This window comes from Pistacia vera, unplaced genomic scaffold, assembly GCF_008641045.1.
Source record: "Pistacia vera cultivar Batoury unplaced genomic scaffold, PisVer_v2 Contig1129, whole genome shotgun sequence".
Taxonomy (NCBI): domain Eukaryota; kingdom Viridiplantae; phylum Streptophyta; class Magnoliopsida; order Sapindales; family Anacardiaceae; genus Pistacia; species Pistacia vera.
Window position 1 is genome coordinate 282,775 of NW_022195170.1, and position 9,344 is coordinate 292,118.

Sequence of the window (9,344 nt, forward strand, 5' to 3'; positions counted from 1 at the left end):
ACTTGCACAAAATTCACAAGTTAGTTGAGGTACTTGAATGGAATTTACTTGCATACTTCCTAATTGTTTTTGAAGTGTTGTTAGTTAGGCTGAAATGGCTGTATATGCATCAACTTCATGAAAACCCATAGATTTCTTCGGTTGCACCCTCTCATTAGGTCTTTGACAATTGTTGCTTGCCAAGACTTCAAGCAACTCGTGAGCTTCTTCCGGAGTCTTATTTTGCAGTGCTTCTCCCGATGCTGCATCCACTATAGTTTGCACATTCACCATCAATCCGTTATAAAATGTTTGGACTTACATCCAAACTGGCAACCCATGATGTGGACACCTTCTCAGTAATTCTTTGTATCTCTCCCAAGCCTTATACAATGATTCCGACTCTTCTTGTAGAAACAATGTGATATCATTTCTCAGCTTTGTTGATTTTGCTGGAGGAAAGAATTTGGTCAGGAACTTCTGTGCTAAATCATTCCATGTTGTAATCGTTCCTGTTGGTAATGCCTTTAACCATCCCTTAGCTTTATCCTTTAATGAAAACGAGAATAGTCTTAATCTGATGGTGTCATCAGACACTCTGTTTGACTTGAAAGCATCACAAATCTCCAAAAAATTGGCAATGTGTAGATTTGGATCTTCCTTCAAATCTCCCCTGAACTGTACTGACTGCTGGATCATCTGGATGATTACTAGCTTTATCTCAAATTTGTTGGCTTGTACTGCTGGTCTAGTAATACTTGACCCACTGCCATCAACTGAGGGAACTGAAAACTCCCTTAGTGTTCTATTTTCTACCATCTCTACAACTATGACTTCTGGTTCCACTGTAACCTTTCTTTCTGTTCTTTCTTTGTTAAGTCTTTGAGTGGTTCTTTCAATCTCTGGATCAACAGGAACCACTGGCTGATGTCTTGCTCTTCGCATAAACTACACAGAAAAATATAAAAAGCAAGATCACAACCCAACCTAAAAGAATAACAAAAATTAAACAAACAACAATTAAGCGAAAATAAAGCTCCAATCTAGCTAACAGAAGAAAACTTTAATGTTAACACAAAACTCAATCCTCGGCAATGGCGCCAAAAACTTGACTTCTGGTTCCACTGAACGGCTACAAAAACTTGATGCGTTGTTACTACAACATGCATAAATAGCAAGTACACTAGTCGCACAAAGTAATAAAGCGATGAGTGAGTATCGTTCCCACGAGGATTGGTTGCTAAGCACTAAGTTTTCTACTGTTTTCAAGTTGGAGCAATCGAATCTGTTTGGATTAATGGGAGAAAATTAAACTTAAAACTAAAACAAAAATTGCTAAATATTCAAAGCTAAATTATGAAAGCAATATTAAAAACAAGGTATTATCAATTTAAACAAACAGGTAGGTTTTGACTTCATTCTGACTCTATGGATTAAACCTACAGGTTATGCTATTTCCATATTCACATGCATTGATTGTAAATCAAATTCTCTAAATTGTAAAACATACCTTCTCAGGCTATGTTTTCCTACTTTTCCCTATTAAACTTCCACACCCAACAATTTGAAGATTAATAGTTCTAAGCTCATTAAGCACATGGAATCCTAGATTGATTTTATTGATTCTCAAATCTATCTCTAGCATTCAATACTACAATGGTGATTACCCAAGAAGCTTAACATGACTCATTTCTCAATCTCATCATGTTCATCAAATAAAAGCAATAAAATCAGAATAACCACACAATCCATGCAATAGCATATGAAAATAACAAAAATCAATTGCTCAATCCATGGAAATCCGAATTACATTAAAAACCTAAACCAAAATGGATTAGTTCATAGATAAATCAAAATACACAACAAGAAAAACAATAAACACAAGGTTCAACATATTGAAATGAGAGAAAAGACAAGAGATCTCCCCTAGTTGAAGAATCCACCAGATTCAATCTCAAATCTTCTCACTTTTCAACCCAAAATTCGTCAAATCTAAATTAAGCAAAATGAAAATAAGCTGCTCTAGACTAAAAACGACCCCCTCTCAAAATAGCAAAGTTTTTCTTTTATACCTCGCCTAAAAACCTAAGACTTTCCTAAAAATGAAACTGTGCGGAAACTAAAATTTGCAGACTTCGCCGCGGCGACGAAGTAAAAATTGACTCGTGCGTAACTCTTTTCGCTGCGGCGAACCTTCATAAAGAATTCTGAAATTACAGAATTGTCCTCTGCTTACTTCTTTGCTTGAATCTTCAATCTTCGATGCTCTCCCATGGGAACAAGCTTCATAGTGCTTCATTCTGCTTTAGAACTCTCCCAACTTCTGAGTCCAGAAACTCCAATTCACTCATTATTTGCTCAAAATGTTCATCTTGGCTTGAAACACAAAATGTAAAGAATTAAGTAGCAATTCAGGCATAAATGAACTAAGAAGCATCTAAAATCTGGCCTAAAAGCCTGAATAAAATAGTGTAATCTAAGGATTATCAGCATGCATGTGTAAGAGCTTCGACTCCATTCTAGTAGGACCAGCACACCAGTGGCACACCAACCTTCCCAATCACTCCATTGCTTCATTTGCTTAGCTCACAAACACTTGCGTGGAGCAATTTGCTCGTAGAAAAAAACTAGAGAAATTATTCAGTGACCTTTATCGGATCCGGTAACACCGTAATGAGCCGCTTCGAGACTACGTGGGACGCCTCAACTGTGAGAAGGTCTTAATCCCTTACTACAACCAAGAGACCACGATTGATGCCTTTAAGAAAGGCCTCCTCCCAAACGGGAAGCTATACAAGGAACTCACCAAGTTTAACTACAACACCATGGAGGATGTGTTGGCCCACTCTTGGATTGAGATAAGGTGGGAGGAAGATAAAGTTCACAGAAACAAGCAAAACGCCTATGATGATCACTGCTCTCGGCGCCCTGATAGACGTTATGACACAAGACCAGCTGAGCCCTATCTAGTAAGGAGAGTTTTTGTATGTGACAATAGATGCCAAATTACAGCACCTTCCAGCTTGGCATGGCAAACCAATGTCCAACACACCGCCCCAGTACAAGTTGCCCGATTACAACCTAAACATCGAGCTAGTGGAAGTAGTATTTACATTGAAGGAAATGGGAAACATGGTCAGATGGCCGGCCAAATTGAAACACCTTGGAGCAAAGTGGGACATCATCAAATGGTGTGAATTTTATGGAGACCACGACCATAATACCGCTGACTATATTGCACTTAGCCTCAAGGTAGCTAAGTTATTAAAGACAGGACACCTTCATGAATTTCTAATAGACAAGGGGAGGAGCATTGTGACAAACAGAGATTGCCAAATCACTCCCCCACCAAAAGTCCCTCCAATAGATAGAATGTGTGGTTTTATCTCTGGCAGATTAGAAGTAAGTGGGGTAAGCTACTTATCAACAAAGCACCATTCTCGGGCTGCAGCTAAACCCACAGCTCTAACATTCAAGGCTGACAATACAAAAAGCCACCAACCTGACCATAAAGTTTGTGGATAACAAGGCAATGACACTTTTGAATCCCCACTATGATGCACTCGTGATTACCTTCTAAATTGCCAACAACATTGTCAGTTTAATCTTGATAGACCTTGGCTCCTTAGCAAACATTATGTTCCTTGAAACATTCAAGGTGATGGGATTGGATGAGTCTAACATCAACCGTCGCCCAACTCTCCTTGTACGATTCAGCTTAGAACAAAAGTACACCATTGAGGAGATTGCCGTGCCGGTCTACGTCGAAGCGATCAACCATCAAACCACCTTCATGATACTAGATGTGACAAGTTACATAATTTGAGTGTTTTTAGGGTTGTTTTGACATTAGTTTAGTTAATTTCTCATTTGTTTTCTTTGTTTTGATGTTAGTTTTTCTTAAGTTTGAGATATGAATGGTTAGGTATTGATTTGGATAGCTTTTGTGTTTCTCAAGCTTTGATTGAGTAGATTGGAAGATTGGAATGAAATTGGAACTTAAAGCTTGAAGAAGTTGAGACTACTGATGGAAATGCAAAATGTCATATTTACCCCCCTTAATGTTTAGTCTTTTATACGTATTTGTTGCCTAAATGTACTGATTATTATTCTATTTTGATTTAGGATGCAAATGGAGGCGTTTCGACATTAAAGGTAAGTGAATTCGGACAGTTTCAATGTCGTTTTGTAATATGGGCATAACTCTCTCATCCAAGCTCCGATTGAGATGATTCAAAATGATGTGGAACGCTAAGAAATATATCTACAACTTCCATGTTTTGAGTTTTGAGAGATACTCACTGCATCAAGGTTGTAATCGCGCTTGAAGTTGATGCATCTGCACTGGACGTCCTGGAGCATTCTGCCTTGTCATGCAAATCAATTGGGCAGGTTATTATTAGAAGATTTGAGGACATGTGGCCCACAAGTTACAGCTCAGAATCACTACTTTCCTATTTTATTTTAGGACTTTATCTTATTTTTAATTAATTAGAATCAAATTAGGATTAATGTTATTTTAGGATATTAGAATATTTCTTTTAGGAGATTGAGTGGGATTAAAACACTTGAATCTGGATTTTTGCTAAAGGGATCAGATTAGGGTTTTTGACGGGGACCACGCCTCTCTCTTCTCTTCTCTGGAATTTTTCTTTCTCTTTTGAGTTTTGATGATGGCCATGAGCGGCTAGAACTTTTGTAACTTGGTCGAAGGAAACGGAGGCCTCAGAATCAATAAACTGTGAGATCTAATATATTTTTCTTGGTGTTCAATTTTCGTGTTTGAGTATTGGATGTTTTTCTGTGCCTAATTTTATGATTGTTTCGTTTAATTACTAGGGAGGCCTACTAGTTTATTAATTGTTGCAATCTACTGCTAAGTTAGATATCAAATCCGTAATTGTTTGATCCATCTAACTTGTGAAGCAATTAGGGTTAATAATTCGCTCCGTCGGGAATTAGTAATCTTAAGAAGAACATTCAACTAAATTAAATACAACCGCTTGTGTTTGTGTTGTTTAGCTTCATCGATTTCTCTAATTCTTAAGGCTGCCACTAGATTAAATCTTGAGCACTTGTCTAGGGTTGTTTAGTGGTAAGATTAATTAAGATCTCTTGTTTCTTGATTAATTACAATTAAGGAGAGATAGGAAAATAGTTCCAACGGTGAATATTCAGGTATGAATTGATTTAATTTTGCATCAATGATCAGTTGTAAGATTCCGACGGTGGATGTTGACGGAGACCAAGTTTCGTTATATTAATTGATTTCGATTTGAATTGTTTTTGTTTTGATTTTTGCTAAGATTGTTTTCTGTTTTACTCAAAACCCCCTAGCCTTGTTCACATCATCAAAAATTCGGCTAGACACTCTTCGTGGGATCGACCCTTACTTACCCTATTTACAGTTCAGTAGTTAGGTTCGGAAGGTTTTTAATCTTGGTTGCCTACGACAGCACACCAACTACCTAACATTCTTGAAGGCCATGGCCATGCCTTGGTGGTTTACCATGACCATGGTGGTGGAATTAAGATAAAACAAAGAGACTAGAAAGTACCACGGCCTAGGTTGTGGTGACTTAAATTTGGCCACGGCCAGAGCCATGGCAGAAACTATTAGGGCATTTTTGTCAGTTTTTCTTTCCTTTTTCACTTAGGACTCTTTTGGGTATTTAAGTATAATCGAGATTAGTTGTCAAGGGAGTAATTTTGCATATTTTGGAGAGGAGAAGATGCATTCTTGGGGCTTGAAAATTAAAGATCAGATTTAAGAGTTTGATTTTTGTTTATTTTCAAGTTTGAATATGTTTTCTTTCTTCTCTGTTTATTTCTTTGTTCTTAGGATGAAGTAAATCTCTTTTTTTAGGGGAAGATGGAACCCTAATTATGTTTTGAACAATTTTTATTCTTAATACCAGATTTATGTTTATGAATTTGTGTAAGAGTTTAGGTTTAATGCTTTATGAATGTTGGATTGAATCAATTACCTTGATGATGTTTCAAATAAAGAAGTTAGGGTTTATTGCTTAATTCATATTCATAATTGTTTTATTGGAATAACATTGCATAGTGTATTAAAACAAGAAGTAATCGAATAGAGATTCTAGGATTAATTTGTGGTCCATCTAATTCATAATCGAATAGGGCGAATTAGTCGTAAGGGATTGATGATTTTATGCTTCTTAATTTTAGAGTAACCAAATAGGGATCTGTATTAAGTTGAATATTATGCCTAAATAAGGATAACTGGCCTTAGAAGAATCTTGCCAATTCATAGCACAAATGGGTATTAAGAGTAGTTGTCAAGCATAATTAGGGGGAAATCTATACCCTAACTTCATTAATATTGCAAAGTTCTTCACATTGTTTATTTGTTTAATCTAGTTATTTTTAATTCATTAGTTTTATACTGTAAAATTTTGTTTTCTCAAATAACGTGAAGGTAGTTTTAGGTAATTACGAATATTTGCTTTGATCTCTGTAGGTAGTTTTAGTCGCACCAAGATGCCTCCTCCCCATACAACATGATCCTTGGTCAGCCGTGGATTCATGGCATGTAGGCTATTCCCTCAACTGTCTACCAGACTATCAGTTTCCCCACCAAGTGGGGCATCAAAGAGATAAAGGGAGATCAGAAGCCTCTAGAGATTGTTATTAGAATGCCTTCAGGAGAAATCGTGGCACCATGTTGCAATTACATACCCCTCAAACTGGAAGAGCAGACCTGGACCAACCAGTTATGAAGTAGTTGGATAAGGTCCAACTTCACCAAGATTTTTTGGACCAAAAGACACAAGTTGGAGCCTAGCTTTCTCCTGATATCTGAAGAAAGCTCATTGATTTTCTAAAGAAGAATCAAGATTGCTTCACTTGGACTTACTTCAACAAGATAGGGATCAACCCTGAAGCTGTCATGCACCGACTGAATGCTGACTTAGACTGCCCTCCTATAAGACATCAGAGAAGAAGGTTCACGCTAGAGAGAAACAAGGTGATCAACAAGGAGGTGGAGAAACTACTCAGCAATGACTCAGTTCGGGAAGTCCATTATCCAGATTGGTTGGCTAATGCAGTGGTAGTGAAAAAGAAGAACGGGAAGTGGAGAGTTTGTATTGACTTCATCGACCTGAATAAGGTTTGCCCCAAGGACTCATTCCTACTCTCCCACACAGACATGCTAGTGGATGCCACCTTTGGACATGAGCTATGATGAGAATGCAAAATATCATATTTACCCCCTTAATATTTAGTCTTTTATATGTATTTGTTGCCTAAATGTACTCATTATTATTCTATTTTGATTTAGGATGCAAATGGAGGCGTTAATTGCAAAACGGAACTAATTAAGTGAATTCGGACAGTTTCAACGTTGTTTCATAATCTTGGCATAACTCTCTCATCCGAGCTCCGATTGAGATGATTCAAAATGATGTTGAACGTTAAGAAATATATCTACAACTTTCATGTTTTGCGTTTCGAGAGATACTCATTGAATCAAGGTTGTAATTGAGCTTGAAGTTGACACGTCTGCACTGGACGTCCAGGAGCATTTTGCCTTGTCATGCAAATCAATTGGGCAGTTTATTATTGGAAGATTTGAGGACATGTGGCATGCAAGTTGCAGCTCAGAATCACCACTTTCCTATTTTATTTTAGGACTTTATTTTCAATTAATTAGAATCAAATTAGGATTAATGTTATTTTAGGATATTAGAATATTTCTTTTAGGAGATTTAGTGGGATTCAAATACTTGAACTGGATTTTTGTTAAAAGGGATGAGATTAGGGTTTTTGAGGGGGACCACGCCTCTCTCTTCTCTTCTCTGGAATTTTTCTTTCTCTTTTGAGTTTTGATTATGGTCATGAGTGGCTAGAACTTTTGTAACTTGGTCGAAGGAAACGGAGGCCTCGGAATCAATAAACTGTGAGATCTAATATTTTTTTCTTAGTGTTCAATTTTCGTGTTTGAGTATTGGATGTTTTTCTGTGCCTAATTTATGATTGTTTCGTTTAATTACTAGGGTGGCCTACTAGTTTATCAATTGTTGCAATCTACTACTAAGTTAGATATCAAATCCGTAATTGTTTGATCCCTCTAACTTGTGAAGCAATTAGGGTTAATAATTTGCTGCGTCAGGAATTAGTAATCTTAAGAAGAACACTCAGCTAAATTAAATACAACCGCTTGAGTTTGTGTTGTTTAGCTTCATCGATTTCTCTAATTCTTAAGGCTGCCACTAGATTAAATCTTGAGTGGTTGTCTAGGGTTGTTTAGTGGTAAGATTAATTAAGATCGCTTGTTTCTTAATTAATTACAATTAAGGAGAGATAGGAAAATAGTTCCAACAGTGAATATTCAGGTATGAATTGATTTAATTTGGCATTAATGATCAGTTGTAAGATTCTGATGGTGGATGTTGACTGAGACCAAGTTTTGTTATATTAATTGATTTCGATTTGAATTGTTTTTGTTATTTTTGCTAAGATTGTTTTTCTGTTTTACTCAAAACCCCCCAGCCTTGTTCACATCATCGAAAATTCGGCTAGACACTCTTCATGGGATCAACCCTTGCTTACCGTATTTACAGTTCAGTAGTTAGGTTAGGAAGGTTTTTAATCTTGGTTGCCTACGACAGCACACCAGATTTTGGCGTCGTTGCCGGGGAGTGATTCTAGTTGATTTTTTGTGTTTTTGTGATTTTTTTATTGCGTTTTTGTTATTTTTTTATTTTGCAGAAAAAAAAACTGTGAATAGTAGCACTGTTCCGAGTGAACAGTAGTACTATTCATAAGGAAAATTTTGGTTGAGTTAGGAGTGCTGCGAGTACCCGTTCCGAAGAAAATGACATTCTAAGCAAAACTAGAAAGTCTAGCCCCATCCTCTTGAGGCCAAATTCGAATGTTTTAATAGGGTTTTTGGCATTTTCATGTTTCTGGCCATTTTATTTTTTTTTTAATTTTTTTTTATTTTCTAGTTAGTTTTCAATTTTTGTCATTCATTCTAATTCTTTTATGAGGTTTTTTGTTGTATGACCAGGTCCTCTCACCTTGGTGATTTAACATTCGATCCAGAAATTGAGAGCACTTTGCGCAGGTTAAGGAAGGAAGCTCGGAGAAATTCTGAAGAAAGCAATTTGGCTCTTGATTCCCAACTTACTAGCAACTCTGATTTAGAAGAGGAGGACGTCATGGCTGGAAATCAGACTTTGAAAGAGCTTGCTACCCCTAATTTGAATTAAGCACCTTTATGCATAACGTTTCCTATTTTAGATGCTGCCACTACTTTTGAATTAAAATCTGGACTAATACATCTCTTGCCCACTTTTCATGGTCTTGCAGGTGAAGATCCTCACAAGCATCTAAAG

General features: G+C 36.8%; 1 non-coding gene across 1 annotated transcript; it reads left to right on the forward strand.

Annotated features, from left to right (window-relative positions):
- Window positions 1-313: 313 nt before the first annotated feature.
- LOC116142605 lies at window positions 314-420 on the forward strand. The gene has a single exon (XR_004130015.1). It is a non-coding gene; the product is annotated as a small nucleolar RNA R71 (small nucleolar RNA).
- The last annotated feature ends 8,924 nt before the right edge of the window (window positions 421-9,344 follow it).